Below are 26,455 nucleotides of genomic sequence, written 5' to 3'. Positions count from 1 at the left end.
TTCATTATTTTAACAAAATAAAAACATTAATTTACAAAATTATACAAAAAAGACTGAAAAAATAATCTGTATTTAAATTCTGTACATCGATTAGAAATATGAGATATAATAAATATAAATGTAATGAACCTTTCTTCGCAACTAAGAAACTGTAATGGCTTACAATTAGCTGTCGCAATTAGCCCCGCTCTGCCATATTTTGAAATTAAAATTATATAATTGACAATAAAATCTTATGTTATTAAAATAAACTGCAACATATAACGGATAAATTTAGAAATATTACAGATAATATATTTTATTTATTCTACTTTTAAAAAATGATAAATATTACTTATCTTGAAAAATATATTACGCATTCCAAAAATGATCACTGAATTACTAACGTTTTTGAGACAATATCATATTCTTCATGTAGTATCATCTTTTATTCTAGAAATATATTAAATGTAACAACGTGCGTGTATAACAACTAGCCCTAATCTCCCCTAATTCAAATTATCGATAATGTTTTTCAAAGTTACGATACAAAGTTACGATACAAAGTTACATAACCGCGCGGTCTTAAGTCCAAATAGGATTAAATAGCAGGCCGCAGCCGGCGCGGCGTTCCCGAAGCCGGCTACTGCCGCTGCTTCCTAGATAACGTTCGAGGGTAGGGTAGCGGAAATCGAAACAAGCTTGCAGGAAGTTTCGTGGGGTTTAGCGGTTGTCGTGAATCCGGCATGCAACCGGTGCATTAAGCCTTCCGGTGCTTCTGGTCATCGCGGAAACGGGTGCCTCCGTTTCGCCAGGCGAGAAATTTCGCCGGTCGAGACGTAAACTCAATTAGTCCGCGTTCCACGGTAGCTCATTATCCGTAACCACCTTGCTAGAAATCACGTAGCTGTCCAGCTAAAGCATCGTCAAACGAAGAGCAATGTCGTCCGTTTTCAGTCGGCGGAAGCAGAGCGGAAGCTGAGAAACCGTGAATCGTCAACCGTGATAGCTATACGACGCGTTTGCATTATAATCACTTAAAGAGATGCCGCCCTAATTAAATGAAATTTACTATTAAATAAAATCTACGCTCACAAACCGCTTATTCTTATTTTCTTTTTCAAGAAAAGTAATAAGCAGACCAAAAAACAAATTATAAGTCGTAAAGTTACATATAATTGAGATAAATATCTTCATTTCCTATGTAACTCTGATAATATATTTTTCATGTAATCTCACAATGTGAAAATGGTTGACATTTGATAAATAAAAATTACAGATAGTTTAATGTCATATTACACAAGATGTTTTTATACGGCAAAACAATATTAATCTTTTCGGTATTGTTAAAATTTCGAAATTGCTTCATCCAAGTATTATTAAAAAATTCCTGAACTATCTATCATATAAAGATAACTCATAAAGAATTAAGATCTCTTTCTCCTGGATGAAAATTCGGTTTATAAATGGTTCAGTTCAAATATGTGCCAGATAGATTTTCGCAAGGTAATATCACATGTCGCGAATGCATTAGTGCACCAAATTATTTAATGACACTGATGATATATATTGCAAGAATATCTCGCGAATTATATTCCGACGTATGTTAACTACGCGATTTTCCGTACACAAGAAGGATAAAGAAAACGAAGCTATCTACGCTCGCTCACATACGCGAGCTTTTTCTTCTCTGTCGCAGTTTGTATCCAACAATGAAAATGCATTATGCGCCTTATATACGGGGAAATCCATGATCGCCGATATTCGCGCGGAATGAATAGGCGCGGAAAGGATTACCTTTGAAGCGCAGAAGCATAAAAGGAAGGTAGAACAAGAAGTCAGCGCCGAGAATCAAAGGGAGACAGCGGGGACTCTCGATTAGTTCATCGGAAATTTCCAAAGATAAGTAAAAACTTATTCCCGGCGCGACAAGGGGAAAACGTTCGCGGCTCGAATATCGAAGTCTTCCTCTGTACCATCCTTAAAAACTTTGCGATTGTCTGGCGTGAACATCGCAACATCCAGATATCGTCCCGGGTCGACGTTCTCGACTGTAGCAGAGAAACGTGGGATGTACTTAACCCTATGTTAACAGACACAGTGAACTTTTTTCCTAATATCAATATTATCGTGTCGCTTGAAACTTTGGTTGAAACTTTTTTAGAGCTAAAATAACTAGGCGTCAAGGTTGAACTTGAGCTGAGGATGCGACATATCCCACGTTACTCGTATTCATTACTCGATGAAAGCAGGAAAGTATACAATTTTATCACCGGGGAAGTTTTATTAAATTTCCAAGTTGTTGAACGATAGAGAGGAAGTAACTTTGTTTTCATAAAGGGGAAATTGTTTCGAGCCGGAAACGCTTTGCCCTCCCGGACGAGTTACATCGGGAACGATATCTCCGATGTAATTGTTCGCTTCGATAAATTAATCGTTGCGCGGACGTAGTTACAAGCGTGGTTAAACGAAGCGCAAAAAGGACGCTTAGGCCAATAGGCGGTGAGCGCGGTGCGAGACAAATATGAAAGAAGAACATATACAGCTTTTAACCCCCGGGTATAGTTGTTTCTCTCCTCGTTTCTTTCCTTTTACCCCAGCCAAGGATCTTCTTATCTCATTATCCTCTTATCTCTCGGCGTTCCGACCTCGGTAACTCGTTGCCCTTTTAAGCGACGCTAAGTCCTGTCAGTCGAAAGATAAAAAAGATACAACGGCCGCCCGGTGTTTTGCGATAAATTTCATTGCATTCTCACGGGAATATTGTCTTCCGTATCTCAACAGTGGAAAAATTCAGAGTTAGCGCACCGGACAGCGCAATAATATCCGTACCTTGAAGTTTTTATCCCTTTGACGCTGGAACTTTTATTCCGAGGCATAAGTTGTAACAAGCTAATCATTCTCTTTTTATTAACAAGTAAAGACGCTAAGATGTTTAATAATAGTCACTACACAAAAAAAAAGGTTTTACTGAAGTATCTAAAGATTTAGCTAGATACAGATCTAAAAATAATTTTGTTGCACCATCAAAATAATTATAATAGATCGCTGAAGAATGATGATAATGCTGTAAAAAATTTTGACATTTTAGCAATCAGTTTGAGTGTTCTACATAATTATTTTAATGGTCCAACAAAATATTTTTAGATCTCTGTTCTTTCTGTGCATTAACTTAATTCAAATATGGCAAACAAAAGTAAATAAAATGTAACAAAGAAAAAAATTTGTCTGCAGTAAATCATCTAATTAAAAACATGCGTTCTTAGAATTGTTAAATTCATAACTTTTTGTTGTACCCCATATTGGCATCAACAAAAATATACTATATCTCAATAAAATAATTTTATATTTCTGTGCGACTTGTCATGTACGAATTATCATAATTCCGAGGACGGGCTGTCTTCATAATTTTATAGACCAATCAATTCTCTTATCGCTTTCATTAATAAGTTTTAAATAAGTACGCTATCATCTGTAACAAGGCAAAATTTCTCTAGACTTCTTGCAAATGACGATGCGAATGTGTGCAATTTCCAAAAGGTGCTACTAAGTGTAGGTATTTGCAGCCTAATTAATCCGCTTCTGCTAATGCGTGTCAGGTTAAGTAAAGGCTATCTTCTTACGGGCAGATTGACCGAACGAATTACTGACGCGCGCTACGTATACGTTATTATTATCCATTTACAAGGTGACGGCGGCACGCGATTTATCGTAGCCTTCGAAAATGACCTCGATATTGATTATATGTGCTGCCGCTCTTCCCCAACCCTTTAGCACCTTACGACGATGGGACAGCGGACGACGTTTCACACGCGTTTAGCAGCAGCCGTGCAGCAGCAGCCAATTAGTGCACGCTCAGTTGAACGCTACGCTTGTAAAACGCCGTCACGTACCTCATTCTCCCACGTTCACACACGGAACTTGACTCTCTTTTGCGGTTCGAACTAATGTAATGAAAATTCCACCGTCATGTACACGCATTCCTTTTTTCTTTATTTTATTACTGTCGCGCGCTCGAATGTAGTTCAAGGGTTGCTACAATATATAAAAAGAATCTGAATTCCGCTAATTTTAACTACTTTTTTCAATTAGTAAACTTTTTTGTTATAAATAGGAATTTTGATTCTAAGTAAAGAATCAAGAAAAGCAATAGACAATGAGAGAAACAAAGAGAATATATGAAGGAAACATTTCGGTTTTATTATCCGCTATAATTTTCTTTATAAACGTATATATATAGCATTCTTAACGAAGATTTATCATTTCTACTTTTTCACACAGATTATATTATTATAATTTATCATCCTATCATAATTTCGCCATGAAAAGTTTCATATTAAATCCACTTCAAGGAAAATCAGTAATTTTATCAATTACAAGTTCTTAACATCAACGGCAGCACGTATAACCAAATAATCTCGTTTCAGCCATATTTCTCATGACACTCGAAAATGATGATAAACGACTTCCACACCTAGATCGTAACAGATTTCATAAAGATATCGGTATTATAAAACGTCGTTATGTGATTTTGATTTTTTTTTTAATTATTTAAAAGAGACACTAATTTGACTTACGACATTTTACGCAAGAAATATCTTACATCATCATCTATCACAGACCAAGAATCTTTAGTGACGTCCTTTTATTAAAATGACATATTAATGGTTGATGTATCGGTGAACATTTTCCTTTTTTTACGAAACACTCTCAACTTTTTGAGAATCAAAGAGCCACGATGATGAGCTATGTGCCTACTCGAGGCCAGGAGGCTTTAAAAGCTGACGTGTCAAACAGTTATTTGACTCTCCTGGCCAGCTTGACCAACCCTCAAGCTACTTTCGGTGACCTATTTTTGGTATAAAGAGACTTTTGTTATACTTCTGACGTTTTGACCCGTCCTCGGACCATCGTTAGTGCAAAAGTAACATAAAACTTGATCGAAACAGCTTTTGTGTAAGGAGACGAATTAATATTGCAGCGCTGCCATCCAGTCATCGGACAGAAAAAGTGTAATAGTGACTGCTTTTTGAAAAGTGATAAAAAGTAACCTTCTAGGCATTAAAATAGTAATCAAAAGTGACATTTTTAATCAAATTTTTAGAGTAATTAAGACCATTTAAGCAAAAAAAATTTACTCTTATTTTCCAAGAGACCTTTGGATAGCCAAAAATGTAACAAATTCTTTTCATAGCATGGTTTTAAAATTTATAATAAGGAAAAAACGGAAAGGGGTTTGAAGTTTGAACAATATAATACAAGTATACATCTTTGTAATTTTATTTAATTAATAATACATTTTATTATATGTAATAAAATAAAAACTCAACTAAATAAAATAAAAGTTTAAATATTATTACCTAGATAAAGCAAAAGGATTTGAGTAGGTACTGGATGAAGCAGTCCAGACCGTGAACTATATCTCCGAGCTGGTCGCGGAAAGGCCAAACACAAACATTTATTGTATGTTTAGCAATTGTTTTTATCTTTGCACTTTTATTTCCGACAACATAATAGATGTTATAGCGATATAGTGTATTCGATGAGCGGTGCTAATTCTAAGTAATCAAATGCTGAGACTCTGAAACCCCGAAGCAGTACCAAGTGAGCAACAGTAATTGTTATCAGACGAGATGACAAAAATACAAATAAAATACTTGTGTTTTACAAATGTTATGTCAGCTCAGGAAAAAAAAGATAACTATAATGACCCATTTTGGGGACGACAATGATATTTTAGTGACTTGTAAAAAAAAAAGATTTGTCAAAAAGTGATTTAAGAGACTGAATGGCAGTGCTGGTATAAGCATTCAAAATTTCGGAATGATATAAAAATAGAAGAAATATAATTAAAAGATTTTTTTATATTACTAAAGAAGATAAGATCCTATCTAAATTTTCGACGCTTTACTCAACGCATTTATGTGTTAGTATTATACGCATATAAGAGAAAATTTTTTTCATAAAACAAAATTAGTAAAGTAAAAAAAATAGAAAACAGAAAAATTATAACATATTTAACAAATGACTTATTGGTGTTATTAAATTCCGTATAGCGCATCTTATTACATTCATCAAATCTATCAAATCTATCAAGACTGGATTTTTATAGCAAGTATGTTTCAAGTGAGATCTACATGGAAATTCGCGGAAGTTCGTATTCATCGACAGCTCGTGAGAAAGAAACCTTGGCTGGGGACAAAAGGAAGAAAAGGCGAGATAGTCTGCGTATTAAGAATTTAAGGTTGTGAAGAGAGAAGAGATATTCGGCGTTAAATATAATATCGGTACTCACGTCCGAGTCGGCTCCTTTGTCGGCCCCCGGACACGTGAAGGTCACGTATTCGTGACATCGCTTGTGAACGACGAAACTACAGACTGAAACACAAGCGAAATATGTGTCCCTAGTTTTCCTCCACGAGGATGTACCTTGGGCAAATAGCAGAGCCGATGAGATCGGTCTGACCTTCTTACCTTGGCACTGATATCCCTGTTTCCCGAAGCCCCTGCAACAATAAACGGGATAAACTCGTCAGCGGATGTGTAAATGAAAAAATCAATCGCGTGTCATAAGCGCAACTACAAACAATCTATATTTCTGTAAGCCAAAAATATGTCCGAAAATTTTGTAGATACACAGTAAAAAATAAAATGTTAATCGTAACATTTTTCAAATGTCCCAGAAAGTCCACTCTAAATTTTGAGTTAAAATAACTCGTTCATCGTGTGTTACTCGTTGACAAATTAGAAATGTTAATTTATTGACACTATATTTTACATTTATATTTGTTCTTTTAACTTTAAGTATAATGTAAAAATAACTTGTAAAAAATGTCGATATAACATATATGAATAAACGATAGTTAATTCAACTTAAGAGAAATGTTGTTTTGAACATTTGATTGTAGTAAATTTTGATTATTTTATATGTCAAATTTTACGATTATTTAAAGATTTACTTTAACTTTTGTTTATGTTAAAATAACTTTAAGGCGTGTTGATTTTTTGAAATAATTATGTTAAAAGGACTCAAAATAATATTCAATTTCTAAATGACATACATAAAGTGTTAAGTTATCACGTTGACATTAATATAACACATGAAAATGTTACGAAAATAATAACATAGCTGTTGTATGTTAATTTTACATTGAAATAATAGTCAAATCTTGGTAACACAAGAAAATTTTAACATTTGGACGCACGATTTTTTACTGTGTATCTCTGATAAATTGAATAAACTAGGATATTCGTCGACAATTTTTAAAAGTTATCTTAGGAGTAACATTGTCAATTATCGTATAATAAGAGAATCCATTAGAGAAACACTTGTGGTGGCCTCTCAAATCTGTACTAATAAAAACTGAAGTGAAACGGATACTACACTCATGATTATGAGACGAATTTTGGCACAGTCATAAAGCACAATGTAATTTTCGTTCCGCAAATTCTCGGTGGAACGGTAATTGCATGAGCGATTTATATCCCGAGGAGGTGTTCGCGTGATCGTCGGTTTTGCCAAAATAATTTCAACGTCACCCAAGTACCTCGAATTAAGCGCGGTTGCTAATGCGTAACGCGATACTTATAGCGTCGCTCGTGCAATGAGATTATGAGTAGTACGTACCAGTTAGTCACAGATTATATTTGCATTCTGCGACAATTCTGAAACTCCCCTTTTCCGGAAAGTACAATAACGTAGACACGGACATCATTTCCGCGTGGATTATAGAGACAATTTAAATATATCACTAGAGAGTAACAGAGTGAAAGGAATATTATAATTATTCTTTTGTAATAATTCTACAGATGTTTATTAGCATCGGTATTATTAAATTGATTATCAATGTAATTATATTATTGTAATAGTAGATATTATTAGGCACAAATATCCAGCCCGGCCATATAAAGGGCATTTCCATTTATTTACATTATAATTGTTATTTGTACAAATTTTACTCTTTTAAAATGTAAATTTAATAAATTTTGAGATAAAAAAGAATTATAAGAGAGAAAGAAAGAGCGAAAGGGAATTAAAACTTTATAGCATTAAAGAACAAAATTTATATATATCTGATAAAAAATTATCTTTTGATGTATAAACCTGAATAAATCCGAAGAGAAAAAGGTAGCGTTGTGTAATTAATATACTTTGCAGTTTTTATATGTCTCTTTCCAGCCTTTTTCTTTTTCAGTTGAACCCTTCGATTAATTTAATATTTTAATCGACCGAGCTTTTGGGATATATTAATAGTCACATCGTGCGGTTATGTAAGTAATCCATTTCTGTCGCTACCATCGGGCTCGTTAATCAGCGCCAAGCATTCTTTCACGTAAATACGTTTATTATTATAAGAGTTAAGCTCTTCTAAAATTTAATAGCGCATTCACTGCGTCGAAGTGTTTGGAATGGACAATAAAGCAGAGATAAGTGGCGCGGAAAGGTTCGCGAGAGTCTACGAATAACAATTTTCTCCGTCCTATACGACGGATTCCCTAATCTACGTCGGCGCAGGACGAAGCCCCTATGGATGATGACAGCCAGCGATTAACTCTCGTGGCGAAACTTCGGCGAAAGGATTCTTGAAATGGCGATTTTATCGTTCCAAAGACTCTTTCTCCGTCTTTTGAGGTAGGCTATTTCAAGTTTCATGGTTTCTCGGCGGTGCTAAAGTAAGACAGTTCTTTCTTGAGAATCACCAATCACAGGGACTCAAACTTCCTGCGAATCTCGAAAACAGTTACCCCATCATGCGGGAAACAATTTTAATGGCACTTTACGTCCCCTAATTCCTCCCTGATCACTTCGACGTTCGTTCGAAATTCCATTTTCTTCGTCGATCTCGCGCGTCTTCGATATACATAATTACTGATTGCAATTTTAACCTATCGGGACACAGTAGAACAAGTTATTTGGGGATTAAATAATAATTAAAAATAATTGGCAAAAGTAAGAAAAAGGTTTGTAGGCACTACATTCTCTGAAATCATTTTTATGTTTGAAAAGACTTCGATATCTTTTGTGCCAAGGCTAGTAATACTGTACAAAAATCTATATAGGATTTCTTTATAAGATTTTTTATGGTGCAAAATAATACCTAATACTTATGCAAATATTAATTTGCGCAAAATAAACGCGAAAAAATTTTTGATTAGATTTTCCAAAGTTTTACTTTTGGCGTTCTTTTTCTGAAGTTCTCATTTTCTATTTTCTCTTTCACAACCGACTTATTACAATAAATTTCGGTGTGACTATACAATCGCATACAAATATTATCGTTTAGTTGGATTTAAGTAAGTCGTTGGTCGTTGCAAAAATTTCATTTTATTACCTATAGTATTTGTTGCAACAGTAGGGGACAAAAGTAACAGGGTACAGTTGTAACATCGTGAATATTTCTTAAACTATAAAAGGTACGTGTGTATGACCGCGAGGCGAGATCCGCTAGATAGAGCGGCATTTGTTCCTTAGTTCATTGCCGCCCCTCGCGGAACGTGCACGTGTGCAGGAGAAGAAGTTACTTTTTTCCTTCCTGAAGTAAGTTTTCTTACGTACATAAAATCTGAAATATTTTTCTTTCTTTATGCCGAAGATATAAGGTTTTATTTTTATATGTTTTAGTGATTATTTATGTTGATGATTTGCATAATACGATTGACTTTCATCCAAATATTTATGTAAAAAATTTACTTCGAATCATAAAATATCATTAGGGGACAATTGTAACATCAATGCCTGAGAACAGTTGTAGCGTTACAATTGTCCCCGTTGCTCGGGGACAACTTCAACTTAACCTAACCCTTTAAATATATATGATTATAAATAATCTTTCAGTTGAGAAAACAGTATTATTTGTTTTTGTTTGCTATAATGTAAAAATACTGATATTGTCATGTAACAAATTATTTTATCATTAAAGTTGCATTTTTTATAGAAAATTCGTAAGATTGATTACCATAAACTTACTAAATAGCCATTATTTTGTTTATAGATGATGTGGTACAATCGTTCCATTACATTACTGAATTCAGCACAAGAAAATTTTGTAGTCAAATAAATTCTACATCTAAAAAAGTACAGGTCTTTTTTACGTAGATATTATATTTTAACTGTTATAAAATCTTAAACTCAAAATGTTACTTTTGTCCCCGGTCTACCCTATTTTATTGTAATCGCGTGGTTTTTTGACATAAACATCATGTGCGCGCGAGATAAGTAATGTACGGTTTACCGCGGATCGCGTAATATCAACTTCAGTACAATCTGTTATACCGTACATACTTTCTGCAACAGCGACGCACGATCCTATGGCACACGCTTATACAATGCGCGTAAATATTTACAGTGTCAAGTAGACGCGCTAGTCACCTGGTCTCTTCGAGTTCAATTTCTCGCTTGGGAAGTTCTATGTGTAGACGGATTAAGTACATCGCGGCTGTATCTAGCGACGTCGAATATTACGTATTAAGACTCGATTAATAGTGTTATTAAAATCTCATCATCAACTAATTAATACACTGCAAATCCAAGTGTGTTATTTTAGCTGAAGCTCTTTGTACACATTTCTTGTCGTTTTAAATTACGTCATTTAACACGATTAAACGTATTAACTTTTAATTTAATACGAATAAACGCGTTGAATGACGATATTTAACACATGAAGGCAACATGTAAAAAAGCTTTCAGTCAAATGTGTTATTTTTAGACGTTTATGCATATAAAAATAACACAATTGGATTTGCAATGTAGTCGTTTCAATATCAAACGCAATTTATATACAAAGTATACAAATCCGAAAGAATCTACAAAATATTTTCGGATATACATACATTCCCTGATGAATTAAAAAGCAGTTTATTTCTGTGGACGTTATATAGGAGAGAATGGGTATCAGAAAGTCATGTTTTGAAAGCGCCATCTCATATTTCAACTAACTAAATCTAACAAAAAATTGTAAACTATTTTTATTTGATAGCAACACTAAAACTACGTCATCCATAGAAATTTGACAGTCAACGTCGAAATCGCGTTGCCGTAGTGAAAGGTGAAAGATTATTACGACAAAAAGTAAATTTTTGAATCAAATTTCCATGTTTTTTGCATTTATTTGCGATTAGTTTTTAGAAAAAGTATTTTTTTAATCGAAAAACTATGTGCACCAATCTAACTAAGAACGTAGTTACAACTTTTTCGTTTGTTTTGGTTTATCAAATATTTCGTGATTAGATTTTTGACACATAACGTTATGAAAGAGCCAGTGTTGAGAGAAACGGCAATAACTGCTGTGTCTGTTCAAAAGATTATTCTGTAAGTAATGAAGACTGGTATCAGTGCAGGTTGTGAACTGGCTGGGCTTATAACTCACGTTAGGGGGAATTTTCATTTCTTTTTGTAGTAAGTGTTTTTGATAAGAAATGTTATATTTTCTATCTTTCAGATATTTATTAGTTTTCTAATCGTAAGAAGATAATTTTTGTTAAAAGATAACATATTTTGATTTTATTTGTGTTATTAGCTTATAATTTAGTAAAAACAAGTGATGGCTTTTTCAAAGTCATATGTTGTGTTGAAAGAGCCGAATTTTCTCTATTTTAAAAAAGGTGATTAAAATCTCTTAATGACTAAATTTTTTTTTTGTTAAATCGATCTTATAGATAAATAAGTATATACATAAGTTAGAAAGCGGTTTTATTTCATTAACACCAGATTAAATATTTTTCCATACTTTGAAAAATACTGGTTCTTTTATGCCCACTCTCCCCTACAGAATTATCCAATTAAATGTTTTAATAAATAAAAGATAAAATAGAGTCTCTACATATGTCATGTCAAAGTTCGTTGATGTTTTCTCTTGTCGTCATTATTACACGAACGTTATAATTCGACCTAGCGATGTAACAAAATTACATTGCTAATCAGAGTTAGTTAACCCGCAAGTCATCCGCGAAGTGCGTATACAAAATTGAAACAGCCGCGGATATATTTCGTTTGACGAGAAATTTATATTAAATCCACACCGATCCGCACTCGCACGTTCTGTAAATTGTGAATCACCGCGCGCATTCGTTATTTGCTCAATTCCGCGCCTGCATGCAAGCGTCCCGTGCACACACGGATGCAATTAACGGCCAGGAGAATATCGCCCGTTCCCAACGTCCAACTAGAAGCTTTTAATTACGCGGACGAACTGCGAATCGAAAATGTTTGATCGAGCAACGACTGGACGCGCGGCAAATGTGATAAATCAAATCGGCCAGGACGCTGCTGAATGACGTCAATAAAGCGAGCCTTTCTCAAGCAGGCGCTTTTCATATCGCGCTCATTTATTGCCTCGCGGAATATCCATAATCCCTTCGTTGTCGCCCGTAGTACACGCAATTTCTTTTACGAAATTAAATTGATTAAATTTTTATGGAGATTCTTCTTTTTTTTTGTCATAGCGTGTGAAGCGTAAAAGAAACGCCGATTGTGTTTTCATGGTGATTACGAAGATATATATTTTACGCGGCGTACATCCACATCTTGTCTCATTAATCTCGATCATAAATCCCCCGTCGCGTTACAATATACGCATTGTCTAACTTGTTATCCTTATCTAATGTATACATTAAACACGAGCGACATGTTTACGACTCCTGCCTCATTCAACTCTTATACGCGTTTAATCCTAAGTGTGATGTAACGTTACACCGCGGTATTCGACTATACTCATTATACAATAAGGCTGAAAATATGGCACACGATACATCCACGAGAAGAAAGAAGTAGAGTGCCCGTTTCCAGCGGTGGATAAAAGTGCATTTCGCAACGGCGATCGTTGTTTATAAACTCTAGCAAGCTGAGGACTCTATGCTGAACTGCCGATTAAATCAGCTTCAACGAGCAAATCAATATTTCAAGGTTCCGCCGAGCACTCACGCCGATCATTGGGAAGCATTTCGACAGCCGACGGCCGGTCATCGATGACCTCTCAATTAAATCGTATCTCGGCTCGAATCGAATCGTATAAATATATAGTCAATTCGAAAGAAGAAGTAAAAGAAATCATGTTTCATGAATTTGCAATCGCATGCGAGGTCTCTTCGCGTTTTCTGCATCGATTCCTTTCAAGGAAAGTACATATGATTTATTAAACGCGGATATCGTCTCGAAACTGAACTCATGTTCTACCCAGTAATTTTTTTCGCATTCAACGAGCGCGTACACTTGGCGACCATTTTTACATTTCTTTAAAATTATTTATACGCGCTTCGAAAATTTATATTTTACGCAATAACGATAAAAGAATGTCATCATCGAAGGCTCTGAAGATAATTCTTATTATTAGAATAATCATGAATTATTTGTATTCTGTTATTGCAAGTGCAATTGATTACGTGCTCAAATTTATAGATACTAAATTTAACAATTTTTGCCCAAATATAAATCTTGATATGAAAACAAAGATATTTTTATATTTCGAGAATACACACATACATTATATTTATTTTATTTATTGCGTCTCTATATTTTCTGTTTATTTAATATAAAATACTTATGCGCGGAGATGTGAAATGAAGTGCATAAACTTTCTTACTCCTTTTCCACCTTTCGAAGCATCAGGTCGCTTCATATCGTTGATGGCAAATCATGCCGGGGAATTGCGCGCGCGCGCGCGTATACCAAAAATAAAAGAGACCTAACAACGGACGGCATCGATGACGCACGTCGTGCAACACAGGTACGCAATAAAAAGACGTCGCAATGTTAAGGGTTAAGAGCGGAACTTGTAGGGAAGAAAGAAGGAAGTCACACAAGATAGTCATGGATTGCGGAGATCTCTTGCCGAGATTGCTCACGATCAAAAGAAAGTACTAATGTACAATGGAGGGAAATGAAGATGGCAGACAAACGCGACAAATCTGTGATTAGCCTACATTGCTATAAAGCTTATATCAAAACGCAAATATGGCATGATACAAAGTGATTTCGTGCTACACATTCGCACGCACACAAAATCACATTTATATCGAAAAAAGAAATAAAGTTGAATATAAAAAGTTGTGATCCTTGCTCGAATTTCTCTGGATAATGGAAAATCAGAGAAATTAAATTAAATCCCAGTCAGTTTTAAATATTGACAACAACTGTATGCCAAATTCTTTTTTTTCCAATTCTCTAAACATTTATATTCAATCGCCAGCGCAAAATATTAAAGTCGAGAAATACAATTTTAGAAATTCTATTTATTAACGTATTGATAAGCGGAAAACTTTGAACTTTACGCCAATTGCACTTTTGTTATCACAAATAACATGCAGGAATCATTTTCTGCACGTCTATTATATATCGAGATGTAAACACAATTAACGGTTTCAATTGAAAATTGCTGATAATTCAGACGTGGCAGGTTTTCTCCGTCCAGGGAAAAAGCTATGACTCGCGGGAAATGAATGAAGAGTAGTCGAATCGCCAGGAGGAAATCAATCGAGAAATCACGGGAAATGGACAGCGAATCGGTCGAATCAACCGGAAAAAATTCACTCTAGGTCACACAATAACGTTTCACGTATGTACACGAAGCATCTTCGGTCCCCAACTGTCATTTCAGTAGAATTGAAATCGGTATATTATCTTCGGTTTTGATTTTCACGCCGCATGACCGTTCCAATAAAGTTAACTGGGTTTTAACTTCTCTATTTTTTCCACTTCTATTTCTAGACAAGTTCACTTTTAAGTTAACTCCTACTGTCGTTGTCAGAAAAATTATTTTTATACATTTACTCGTGATCACGGGACTTAAACATGTAAGATATATTTTTCTCTTTTTATAGCATTTGAAGCTAAATCGCGAAAAATTACACGATTGATGTTTTCATGTATTTGAACACCGAGAAAAAAATATTTAGATAAAAAAGTATTTATTTAGATTGTTGCCAAGAGCTTATTTACTTAATATAATACACGTATTTATTTAAAATTATATATTTTTACTTAATTTAAATAAAAATATTTAATTCTAAATAAATATGTGTATTATATTAAATAAATAAGCTCTTGGCAACAATCTAAATAAATATTTTTTGAATCTAGATATTTTTTCTCAGTGAAGAAGCTAATTTTAAACAGTTCTTTTACGTAAAGCTATTTTCCGAAATTCCGAAAATAAACAGATTTCGCAAATTTCCAATCTGCCATTTCGGCAGATGGATGGATGGGATGAGCCGTTTAGGGAAATGATTCGATAAAGTTATCGTGTGGCAAAATGTGTGGACCGAAATCCGTCGTAAATCGCGATTGGATGCACTTGCGATGCAACAATAGCCGCGATGAATGCAGAACTCCTAAAATTCATTGCACGCACGGTTTATTTCGCTGCCCACGTTCCACGTCGCGAACGCAATTATTCGCTGACATTTATTAATTACATCGTTAATGACACGTGCGTAGCGCGACGAGGGTCCTGTATAAAAAGAATCATTTACCGTCGACTGACGGTTTACTGACAACAAATTGTCAACGAGAGCACTCTCTGCAAAGTGACGCCGGACATGGTACTTACAGCGAGAGTAAATAAATCTCACGTTGGCATTGGACCACTAACGGTTAAACGACCTCGTAAACATCTGTCTAAGAGGCTACAAGGAACTCTTTTTCTTGGACATATCTATTAATCCACGCTAAGTATACGCCAAAATTAATAGCACTTGGCCGAGATCTCTTGCTTAGGCTCTTACATTCGTAATGTGCTCCAACGCCACAAAAAGAGTCATTTGGAAGATATTGATCTCTTGTAGATAAGTTGTCATTAAGAATCTATTAACCTTCTTCAATATATTATTAAACTTTCTTTGTATATGTAGTAAATTATACTATAAAAATATAAAAAACGATTTAAAATTATACTTTCTTTTATAGAGAAACAAATCTGATAATATAATAGAATAAAAAAATGACAAAACTTTATTTTCTTCAATTAATGGTCTATTTCCATTTTTAATATTCTATTTTTTAGATCACATATTTCCGAAATTATATAAATATTCTATTATTTTCTAGATTCCTTTATTTAGAAAAATTGATATCACAAACATTAGTGACAATAAAGTTATGTACAATTTCTGTAGGAATTAAAATTTCTCTCGTGTTCATAATACTACTATTTTTTATTGTTATGAAAATGACGTACATTATAAATGCACGGTCCAGTAGCACATGTTCTAAACGTCGCTCTCATTCTCGTCCGAAATATATACGGTAGGTCAAAACGTCTACACTGAAAAAAATACTTAAATCCAAGAAAATATTTTTTCACATAGTACCAATGGCTTATTTACTTAATATAATCACATATTTATTTAGAATTAGATATCTTTACTTAAATTAAGTAAAAATAATATACATAAATTAAGTAAAAATATCTAATTCTAAATAAATATGTGATTATATTAAGTAAATAAGCCATTGGTACTATGTGAAAAATATTTTCTTGGATCTAAGTATTTTTTTTTTTCAGTGTAGTAGACAGTACTACATGCGAACAGTTTGGCCGCTCGCCAGACACTCTGAGCACAATTATCCAGTACCCATTTCTCGCCGTTAGATACACGACAGAATAGAGGACAAAGGGAGAAAATAGAGATGGTCCGATTTCACGGTTGTGAAATGAAAAAGCTGCGCTTACATTGCACTAATACAAAGTAAATGAACCAATCTTACCGAATCAATTCTTTTGATGATTTAAATACCTATATAAGATACAAGCCTCAAAAACCCAACACATTCGATTGAAAAAAATAAATATATTGCATAAAAAAACCTACTAGGGAAAAGAAATTTGGGAGATCAGAAAATTTCTTCTACTTCTTCTTTAGGATTTTAACCCTCCGTCTATATACGTGGGTCCACATCGTCCAAGTCAAAATGATATCTGCTCGTAACTGTAAAACTTGTAAGCCTGCTTGAAAATGTTAAATAAACGATATTTATCAAAATGACCATAAAATGGTCAACTACAATGTAGACAGATGTTTTGTGAATTTTTTCAGATTTTTTAAAAATACTTTATGATAGGAAAAAATAGCGACAAACGTGACAGACCAACGTATACACGCGAGGGTGCAAAAAAAAACATACAAACAGTGGGTTAATAATTTTTACCAAAAAGCACAAGTTATGTTATAGTAAAAAAAATTTTAAATATTTATAACAATATTTATATACTTTTGATATTGTAAGAATCATTATATTTATTTTAATTCATTAAATTTGACAACATATGAGCAAATTAAACATCTCTTTTATCATAATTAAAATTATCTCTCTCTTTCTCATTCTCTCTCTATAATAATATACTAAAAATATTCACTCTTATTGTTGGCCCGCTGAAAGAAGTCAAGCACTGTCAAAAATAATAGAAAATAAGCAAAATCTACAAATCTATTTTAATTTCGTTTCTGAAGCCGCGTTACTAATTGCGGGCTAGTATACTTGCACCTTTGACATCTGAAAACAATCTTTAAAAACGAGAACAAGATAAAATAAAAGAAAGTCAGCGAAGTGGTATTTCAATTACTGGAACTTTATGCCGAGTCCTGCTTTTCGCTGATACCATGGATCTTGATAAAGAGAGATAGCGAGGTGTGGCGGTTAATGGAGATGGTAATACGAAACTGATTGCCCGACGATACGCACGATACGGCTATAACATTTCAATCTTGAAATTTGGAATGCAAGCGCATTTCTTCCGATCTGTTCCGCATATACCATATGGGGGGCACGCGACAATTAACATTATTTATTTATGTTTATATTTAATGTTATAGTTTTATAGAAAGAAAGAGGTAGAGAGAAAAAGAGAGATAGGGAGGGAGAGAAAGAGAGAGAAAGAGGGGAAAAAGAGTGATTATCAGTAACGCTAAAGTTATATTTAGCGTTACATAGAGTGATGCAGACACAAAGTGACCCAGTTGCATATATTAAAAGTATCACATACCCTGAAAAATATGTATCACAGAAAATAGCATTTTCCATGTACATAAAAATATACGTGAAAATTCATTTAACTATTAACTATAGTGCTTGTCTATGTAATAAAATGTACATTTACATTAGATTTATGTTAGATGTAAATATGCATCGCATATACATACATTGCGGTTGCACTTGATTTATGCACGCGATTTAATTACATTAAAACACAATGTAACAAATATATATTTCACCGACTTACACGCCTTATCGCGTATTTATCGTTCGCATTGTGCGGTGCGCGACGTAGTCGTATTGTAGAAAATAATACAACGTAAACTCGGAACACCGATACCGCGGACCGGCGCGGGCGCGCCGGTAAGAGTCTCACTAGCAGCGAGGTGAAGCGGGAAATAAGCGTTGGCCTTCGTTGGACGATATAAATATCGCGATTCAGCCAACTCGCGCGCTGTCTTCGAAGTCACGAAAACAATGAATGGTCGAGTGAAATTTCTGACGGAGGGGGACTCAACAGGCAGTTCGCTGGCCTTCCGCCAACACGCGGGTGTTTATATCGATCAAGATCACCGTGTCTGTCGCTTCTTAGTTGAGAAATTAGTCGTCACGACACGGCGAACAATTTGGATAAATCAAAGCAAACGAGATCAGTCAGTACTGAATCGAAAGGTGAAAACGAAAATTTATTTGGAAAATTTTACAGCGAAATTTCACGGCGCAACTACTAAAATGTCACTCAATTTGAATCGTGAGTTTCGAAAGGGTTTCAAAATAGAAAACTGTTTGATCGAATCACGCTTCGCTGGCATAGGAAAATATGGAAGTCTTCTTTGATCGAAGATGTAATTTTATCAAAATAGAATTACAATTTCCTGAATTTTATAATCAAAATATATTTTGATAAAATTCAATCATCAATTTCAATCATCTTTTATGAATTTCTTTTTATGTTGAAATCAGAATTACTAAAATAAAAATCATAAAATAAATTTCTTAATCTTGTAATAATAATTTCTTAATTTTCAGTGTTGTAGACCGCATATATATTGTGTATACTTCATAACGTTTACATTAATATAAAATAAGGAAACCAACCCTTGACCCTTTAAATTTTGCTGTAATATGTTACAGTACACTCCATTCTAATATAAGGTACAGTAATTCTGTCCAATGCGCAAAACAGTTTATGAAATTCTAATGTTTATAAAACTTTTCGTGCGCGTAATTGTTTTAAAATTCTGTAAAATAAGTTTGTCTATGTACTATAATTATATATTACTTATAAATAAGAAAAATAGAATTATAATGGCATTACAAAGAAGTACGTCGCAATTAACAAAAATACATTGCATGCCTATTAATCTTCGATATTGGAACTTTCAATTGGTTCATTAATTATCAATATTATTGATAAGGTCACAATGAGTACATGTTTCATGATGGTATCCATCATAGAAACATTTAAAACACATTACTAATTTACACTAAGCGCATTTTAGGAATGCAACTTCTTTGCATAAGCATGATTTATTTATCATTGATATCGAAAAAAAAAACATTTTAAACGTTAATATTTTACATAAACCATTGCGCATTAAACAGAGTTATTGTACCTTGCATTAGTGAATGGAGTGTATTGTAACATATTAAAAATTTAGCAAAATTCAAGGGGTCAAGGGTTGGTTGTCCATGATGTAAGATGAAATTAAATTCAATATGTGAAAGATTCACATAATTCTGGTCTTTATATATCTCACTCGTTATAACAGATCACGTTTTAGTATATGTATATCCTCTTTTTACTAATATACAGGATGTATAATAATAGGATGTTTAATAACACTCGCCCTGGGTAGATAAAAAGGATTAAACTGAATAGAAAAATCCTTTACTGTTCTGCGAGGTTTTTAATAATTAATTTCTCGTTAATTATTGAGAAACTCATAAAACGCTAAAAAACTTTTCTGTTTATTTTAACTCGCTCTACCTACCCAAAGATGGTACGGTAATTACCAAATCCTGTATATAAATAAAGAAAATACCTCTACCGTTTTGTAATTAAACGCGTTAATAATTACATGTTTGATCATCAATGGACTTTAATCAGTTAAAGTGTTCCGAAAAAATAAGCATTTATCCACGTCAGAGGATTGTTATCGAATCGCTTCGAAAATCCGATATTATTCATATTGATATATATTCAAATGCGACTGTCAAATTATATCCACACGTGGGTGGGATTTGACTTCTTCGCTCCGAAAATAGATATCGCGATGCGCGTTCGTGGGCCGCCGTCACGCCACGTACGATATGCCTGATGTATATTAATATAAAGAGGCGGAAACCCGGCCAGAAGGGCTGGAAACCTTCTCGAATATGGGAAGCAGAAGCCTCGAGTGCACCCCGAGGTACGTCGCATCATTCCGCCCCCGTTATGCAGCACAGAAGGAAATCCGGCAGCAACCACCCGGCGGCATATACATAAGCCGAACGAGCGAGGGGTGGCGGGAGCGATACGACAGGATTCTCACGAATTTCTGAGGTATGGCCGGGATTACGGGAATCCGTGTCGTGATATCCAGTAATCCTAAATACGAGCGAATACGTGCTGATAAGGAGAGGGAGGAAAAGAGAGAGAGAGAGAGAGGGATAGCAGCCCCTGAAGATGCAACGGCAGTATACAATGCATTTTGTTACGACGCGCAATATTATAACAAACGAGCATTCCAGCCATTTTTCTTCGACAAGCACATTGCGAGCCAAACGCCTGGGAGGAGACAGGAGCGTTTCTCATGAATAAAACGGCGCGCGGATAAATTTTGCGCGGAATTACACAGCAGCCGCCGCTCGCGAATGAAACGCGAGTGAAACGACGGGACGGCCGTTCGTCGTTGCACTTATAGTTTGTGCATAAGCATAAAAGCGCGCCTCCACTTCTTCATTGCGACGTGTATCAGACGCGGCGAATGTTTCATCATTTATCGTTACCGCCGCGCTGTCGGAACCGCCGAGAATAAAAGAGACACGGGAGACGATCTATCTTGAGAAATAAGTACGTCGTCCCGTTTAAAGTACTGTTATTCGACTTTCTGTGCCTGAGTCGCTATAAATTGGATGAATTCGGATTCTGGACTAATCTTGAACTTCGCATAAAAAAAAAGTAAAGAAGATCCGATAAAGTTTACGAACGCGCGCGACAGAAATTTATTTCTCCCTTTCTTCTAATTTCTTACATAATACGCAGTTTATAAGATAAAAGATAATTACGATAATAAATTAGGAGAGGAGATATAAAAATGTAATTCGTACAAACTTTGAAAGTTTCAGAATACATTTTCAGAGGAGATGGAAAGTCTAGACAAAAAATGAAAAGCAGAGATATAACTTTTCAACATATATTGTCACAGGCAATAACGGCAAACATTTACTTTTTAATTGAAGAAAAATGGAGCATTGAGCCGTAATAAGGTGTTGGTGTTTACTTCATATATTCTATACTTAAGTAAAGAAGTAATGAATTATAATGTGTACATACTGTTACGGCTCAATGCTCCATTTTTCTTCGATTGATTTCTAATCTTGTGAGCCTTTATTATTATATTTACTTTTTACATTCGTTATTTATATAACTAATACTTTTAGATAAATGGGGCAATGCGATGATTTCCAATAGCAATTGATCAAGTTTTTTTTTTTTAAGTTTTTAAAATTTTTCCTTTTTTAACAAATTCGCAATCACTATCAAATCAATATTCCCTGTCTCTCTTATATAATGAAACGATTTTAGTATAAACTTTGCCATTAAGCATTTACTTGGCGGGATGTTAATCATCCCACTCAATATATCGAGGGTGCACGTACGTCATTCCTCAATAAACATTCCTCAATACACGCAAATCTTTCGGGGTACCTACACGTTTGCGTTGCGACAGGCTGTGTTTATCCGATCGAGTTGTTAAAGATTTGTTTAACATGGCTAATCCTAAATCCTCGTAGGGATATATAATTCGCGACGTCGAGGAACAATTTTATCCGACTCTGTCCCACGTAATCTCAAATTCTCTTCCCAATAGAATAACATCCGCACGGCGTGATGTGCCGGACGACGAGTTATCCTTTCGACCGCGACAGCTTGCGCACACTTGCGCCGACACCAGGCCGAAGAAAAACAAGGAATTTGCTCAGGAAACTCCGATTTTCCGCGATTAACCTTTTACGCGGTGCTGGTTGCCCGATGTACTTTCCGGTATCCGGCATCCATCTTTTATACGTCCCCCATCCAACAAGGAAGGAAGCAGTTGTCGATTCATTGCAACGATGAGATCTACGTAGCGTGAATTAAAAAATAGACTTTCCGCGTTTAGAGTCGACGAAGAGAGAGAAAATTTGCTGTTATTACTTTTAATATAAAAATATCCAAAGAAACGAACATAAAAGTCGATAGGATACAGAAAGCTATGTAACAACATTATGAATTTATTTAAAGGGAAAGTTGACATTTATATTATTTTGAAAACTCGTTGTACTGTTTCATGTGGCCCAAGATTTTAAATATCAATATGAATAACAAAGAATAAATGCGCTTCGGATACTGAATTTGGTAAATTCAATGTATCTTTGGTTTCTGTATTTCTCCGATTTGCAATTTCTTAAGATTTTTTAAATTTGATAAATAAGAAGTTTTATGAAAGAGTACCTCTAATGTAGAATCTAATTTCTTATTGTTAGTATAACAAATTCTTATATGATTCTACAAAAAGAAAGCTGCATTACGCGCATATTGTAAATATATATAATTCCAACTCAGATTAAGGATCCATGTCTTGTCCATCAGCCATGCCGAAGTACAGATAAAACAAAATTTCCTCAGTAACTTTACACACCAATCGAATAGTAATCACAAAATATGAAAAAATTTAATGTTTACGTTTACGGGATTCGAGTTACTCTCGAAACCACGAGATTATAGTCAACTGTGCGTGAAAGGGGATCCGCCGTCGTTCGCCAAAGAAACTTCATTTCACGCAATGTTTACGTCGGCGATGAACCTCGTCTGCCGGCCTGATCGGATTGACTGAAAGGGCTGCTGAAGGACGGTCTATCGAAGTCATGCCGAAGCGATGGACGGATACAAAGTCGTTTCGCGTACAACACATTTTCGTGGTCGATGAGATGTCAAACCGCTCTTCGCGCCCATTGATCGCGCCGATTGATCGATCCCGATGTGCGCATAGCGTGTCCGATTTAGCTGATCGATGACCGAATAAGCCATGTGTCCTACACGAGAAAATTCTTCAGTTGTGGAAAAGGGCCCGACATCGGCGATATGCGCGAAAAGAGGCCACATCATAATCCGCCCGTTTCAATTTTTCCTCACCGCGCGCTATTCCGCCACGTGTATATTCTCGTAACTCGTAACATCCGACGACATGATAGGTCGATACGAACGATCCTTGACGATAATCAATGATGATCTAGGGATATGAAGAGTCATCGATCGGTGAAGACAGGGGCCGTTTTGAAACTGAATGCTTTTTCGTTCTCCATTAATATTTTACCTCTAGTCGCGAGTCTTTCGTTGTCAATAACGGTCAATGGAAACATTCCGATTAGATATGACAATATGAAATATTACTAGCTGCGACAATTCTTGAAAGTTTCTCGAACGAAAACCGAAGTAGAATATTGGAAAATGGAGAGAAACTGTGTCCCGGAAAGGAACGAATATTCATGAAAGAAAAAGAATTCTTTAACTACGAATGTCGTTTATACATATGTATATCTAAGTAGCGGTAAGAGAAAATATAATTTCAAGTAAATAATAAATTGAGATCAATATTTATAATCAATTGTTATTTAATGAATAATCAATTTTAGGAATCTCTAATTACGTTTGCCAATCTGTAGTACTTAAATATCAAAATTCATATTCCTTAAATAATCTTTGATTTATAAAACTTCGATTCATCAAACTTTGATTCATGAATCATTTATTATTTAAATAGTTACATAAAAATTTTTCTTACGAGTGAAAATCAAAATCAAACATTTTTGTATAATTTTAATAGAATTGAATAATTTAATATACACATATTTATATGCATAATATACTTAATATTTTTTACTAAATCAATATCAAGCTACTTATCTAATAAATGATTTATATGTATGTATATAGATAATAATATAATAAAATAACAGTATATCCAATAAAATGAGATAATAATGAAATATAGGATAATAATATACCTGGTATCACACATAATGTAAAGCATGATAAATTAGTATAATAAAATGCACTCATTATTCTCTTACAGTCTTAAACATATGCATATTTCTTGCACACAAGAAAAACATTTAACAATAATCTTAATAGATTTTATGAATACTACAAAATAGTTACGATATTATACTTCGTTTCTTTCCGTCGTGTTGCACGGAAGAAGGACGCTCAGCAACTAAAAGATATTAAAAGACCTATTCGTTCAAATAGGTACAACGCAATCACCGCTGTTAAAATGCGTGGCAGGCTCACGTTCGCTCAAAATCACACGGAGGTCAAGACGTTATATACACGTAACATTATATTTCATCGCGTGCGAGCACGAACAATACTCACGGCACTTTGACAACTCGGCAATATTTAACGCATTAAGATATCTAACAGAATTTTTTACCTAACAGTATTGTGACTTTATAACAAATCTATTCTATTGATATCGATAAATGTAACTTTATGATAATAATAATACTGATATACAATGTATATAATAATACTGTATATACAACGTAATTATTTCTTATGTCAAAAATCTTTTCAATTCTCTTCGCGGAAATGACACGTATAAGAATTCTCACCAATTTGGTATTGGAATATTATTCCATTTAGCGAATAGATTTCCCATTCACTGTTGCAAGTTTCAATTTACAATTTCTTATATGAATTCGCGATTTATTAAATAGAATTTCATTGAATTAGATTTAAATATGTAATTCTATTATCAAAATTTCGTGATAACAATAAAAACTTTGCAATTGTATTTGCGACCAGTTTATATATTCCAGATATGTCATGATTTTCAGATTCCAATCTTACATACTATAATTTCGACATTGCGATTTCTGTCAACATACGAAATAGAATTGCGAAATTGAGAATCACATAAAGTGTTGCGAAGCGAAGCGATCTTCGTGAAAATGTTATGAAAACGTTCTTATATAAAGGTACTGCGGAGTAAGGCAATCTTCACAAAAATATTGTAAAGCAACGAATAAGTAATGAAACGAATACAAATTAAATTTATGTTGCATGAAAAGGACTGTCAAATATATATTTTACGATGTGTATATGCTTCAAACTTATTTTCTGAATATTTTGCAATAAATTCGCAAATGTCATATCCTGCCATAAATATTATAAAAATAAATTCCCCAATAAAATCGTGAATTTTGCATTGTGCACAACTTTTGCGAATTTTGTGTCGCAGAGTGAATGCAAAGAGTGAAGTAAAATGTAATCAACAAGGAACGATGTAAGAAAACTCCTGAACCACTTCCGACATGTAGCGGAAGATGCATCGATATTGAGGAACATCGTGAAAGGTGGGTGCTAAATTTACATCAATTTTACAACTGAATTATTTTCTTTTTTCATTATAATCAAAACACGATATCACATATAAAATTTACATACATAATATATGTAAACTCTGCGATTTTATATAAATATCAAAATTACATTTTATGTATAATAACACGGGTGTGTATTATATAAAAAATGCAATATAGTGCGATTACAAATTATACAAATTATACTGTAATTTGCATTATAATTTCAATGTTTGCACTATATAATTTGCAATGACAAAAATAAAGGCAATTATACATTGTTAATTTGACAATTTTTTATTTAACGCTTTATATTGCAAAGATTTATTTACTATAAAATAATTTCCACGTTTTTCCAATTTGCGAAGCATTCGCGCAATTGTGCTGCAAAGTACCAAACTATTTATGAAATTAATATTCTATATGTCTTTTTTATTTAATTCTATTTAATCAAAAATTCTTTATTTTATTATATTCTAACAAATGTTCAAGTGTATATTTCATATTTATAAATAAACATACAGAATTTAATACAGAAATTAATATCTTTATATAAAATATTTTTGGCAGGTTTATACATATACATAAATGCAGTCTTATCTCTTACATATTAATTTTGTTCTCTTGCGATTTTGATATATCCTCTCATCTAATTTGCATCCATTATACAATTTTATGATAATTATTCTAGTCAACTGAGTCTGATACCCTGACGAACCTTTCCGATATTCGACGACAAAAAATTCCTGAACGCAAATAAAACAGTCAAGAACCGTTAAAACACAACAAAACTTAAAATTAAAATTGATAAAAATCTGAATGAATGCTATAGTCTAGAGCTCTTCTCTTTAATTTACAACTTGTTTGAATTTATGATTATATATATATATATATATATAT

General features: G+C 34.0%; 1 protein-coding gene across 2 annotated transcripts in view; it reads right to left on the bottom strand.

Annotated features, from left to right (window-relative positions):
- The window catches only part of LOC112454194 (protein kinase C, brain isozyme), a 30,480-nt gene extending 23,999 nt beyond the window's left edge, over positions 1-6,481 (bottom strand). For both annotated transcript variants that reach the window (XM_025015440.1, XM_025015441.1), the window contains exons 1-2: positions 6,454-6,481; positions 6,275-6,357 (exon numbers count right to left, since the gene is read on the bottom strand). The gene's annotated coding sequence lies outside the window, so the exon portion shown is untranslated. The remainder of the gene's footprint in view (positions 1-6,274; positions 6,358-6,453) is intronic.
- Positions 6,482-26,455: the final 19,974 nt, after the last annotated feature.

This window comes from Temnothorax curvispinosus, unplaced genomic scaffold (genome assembly GCF_003070985.1).
Source record: "Temnothorax curvispinosus isolate PA1 unplaced genomic scaffold, ASM307098v1 QBEX01004871.1, whole genome shotgun sequence".
Taxonomy (NCBI): Eukaryota; Metazoa; Arthropoda; class Insecta; order Hymenoptera; family Formicidae; genus Temnothorax; species Temnothorax curvispinosus.
This window is presented reverse-complemented; position numbering and strand designations above follow the sequence as displayed.